Here is a 2,752-nt window from a genome sequence, read left to right on the forward strand (position 1 = left end):
AGCCAAACTTGAGGTTTTACAAAGATTTGATGTGTTTTGTGGTTCATATGCTCATATATGGGCATCATTTTGATGAGTCAAATGTAGCACCCAAGAATACAAAAGTGTCCTCCCTAGATAATTGTCAAGTCGCAACATCCTCCCCAAAGAATTGTCAACTGGGTGTAGGATCAAAGTGCACCTCTCCTAGATGTTTGTAGGCAACTAGGTGGTAGGTCAAAATACACATGTGGTGCTTTCAAATTTTTTGTGTGTGTGGCTCCGATGTTGGAAGGCCAAATGTGTTGTTGATTCCATCTTCAAATTTGCAAAGTTCTTTGTCGATGTCGTTGTCAAATTTTACTTCGTCTTCATTTTGTTGTTTTTGTCGTTTGTTGTCATCTTTTACATCTTCATGTCGTTGTCGTATTTTTCTTTTTGATCTTGATTGGTCCATTGTGTTGAGGATGTGGCTTTTGTATATAGATAGTTCATACATATTTATCATGGCATGCATTGCTATGGGTTGTGTCTTGGAGCTTCTACTAGTACGGATTTTAAACTTGCTCGGTGAATGTCTCTTTGAATGCCCAAAAATTTTATGTTATTTGGAAGCTTGAGAGGAGCCTTGATTGAAGCACTTGACCTTTTTGGCTTTTTGTATGTGGAATAGCCTCTTGTAGGTCTTAATGAGCAAGGAAGAAAACGGAAATGAGTGTATGAATCACCTCTAGCTTGTTGGGCCACGAGAGTTTTTGGGTTTCTTGCCTGTGGGAAATAGCTTCAGTGAATCCGAAGGCAAACAATGTTGAAGGTTAGGCTGTGGGATGGGGGCCCTTATGTAGGTGGACGTGAAAGTGATATGCCACTTAATTGAGAGGTTTTGGAAGTCGACCATGGACGAATGAGGTGAGGACGTAGAGCTTTGATCGACAACGGACGAGGCTCCACATTTTCTGGCCGGCTAGTGTACAGAGCCACGAGAAGGCCATCAAATGAGCACCAACTAGTGAGGAAGAGGGCACTATCAGCCAACCCCGATCAGGTCGGACCAGAGTTTGCAATGAATTGCAGTTGATCACTACTGAAGTGCGCCCAGTGAGTGCCCAAAATTGGAATTTTCTTGGATTGTTTTGTGTGTGTCACCCTTTTAGTCAACTCCTATAATTAGGAGGTTCTTCACACGGGTTTGGCAGGCAAATTACACACACTCTCTCTCTCTCTCTCTCTCTCTCACACACACACACACACACACACACACACACACACACACACACACACACCTATTCTTAGTATGTGTATACACACTAAGAATAGGTGTATACACACCCAAATTTAGGGTCTGTCCACCACATAGAATTGGAGAAAAAATTAGATATTTTTGCAACAATTAAATGAGCAATTACCTCTCAGCCCTTGAGCCACAATGAGCATGGATGGAATCAAATAAAAGCTTTTTATAAGCACTTGCTCCACACACTCACAATGCAATGAATCATGGCTTGAGAAGAAAGTTAGTTGTGGAGCAAAAAACACTAAATACAAATGCAATAGACTACGCATGCACACTAATTGCAATGCAAAATGCAAATTACAATTTCCTCACTAAATTGGAAGTGGAGCATGCTCATGCCCAAGTGGTGATTAGAGTGTAGAATTATTAATATGTAGAACTATAATTAATCTACAATGCTAATGCAAATAAGGATCAATGTTCCTAGGTTTGAACCATCGGCTCTGATACCACTTGATGAATTAGTAGATTCAAAACCGTACTCTCTAATCACCAATGATTATTGTAGGCTAGGAGGGGGAATCCTTAGCTTAACCATGGTGTTGTAGAGAGATGGTGATCGGGTTAGGCTATGCCAAAAGCAAGAGCATAGAGCATAGAGAATAGAGCATAGAGCAGAGAGAGAGAGAGAGAGAGAGAGAGAGAGAGAGAGAGAGAGAGAGAGAGAGAGAGAGAGAGAGAGTATAGACACAATGATAGGACTCAAAGTGCAATTGGTTGATTAGAAAGTAGACTATATATAGTGTATGGATGGGCCATGGCTGACACTGGGTAAACCAAGTTCTATCAACCCTAAAATTAATTAAAATCTTTTGCTTGGCCTTCTGATTGTGTTGCATGGCCTGCCATTTCTAATAAAAACAGCTTAACTTTTTTTGGAGTGAAAAAAGGATGGCCTGAGGTGGATTGCCTAGATTAAACTTAGACACCAAAAGCAAATACGTCCCCATTATTGATAACAAAGTGTTAAAGAAAAAAGATTTCTAATGTTGAATAGGGGATAAATAATCTCACTTGTCTAGGTTTCTATGAACCTGGTTATTTGTAAGTGGTGTTGCCCATTTATGAGATATTGCTAAATGATGATGGACAACTGTTGGCTCCAAATACTTAGCCGATATGGTTCTATTAAGCTTTTTTTAACTTATGTTTTGCTAATGAACTTAAACTTTTCTTGGCTTGGGATGTATGAGGTTAAGTAACTTTTGTATTTGGAAAGGTTTGGTTGATAGTATTAAACTCTATTTACATAATGGATGTATTTGGTTTTACTTGCTAGCATACCTGGCTAACATATGTCACACACTTTGGTGATAGTTATTTCATAACCTACCTAACACGGGGTTCAATTTGGGAAGCTTCAAGGGGCATTAGGACTTTGGAACAAGCTGAACTAGGTGAAGCACTATTGCATAAGTAAAAATCGAGGATCACTTTGATAACTGTTGGTTCATAGCTTACCTAATACTTGGTTGACAA

The sequence above is a fragment of the Adiantum capillus-veneris genome, chromosome 11 (assembly GCF_014529385.1).
Source record: "Adiantum capillus-veneris isolate H3 chromosome 11, ASM1452938v2, whole genome shotgun sequence".
Classification (NCBI taxonomy): domain Eukaryota; kingdom Viridiplantae; phylum Streptophyta; class Polypodiopsida; order Polypodiales; family Pteridaceae; genus Adiantum; species Adiantum capillus-veneris.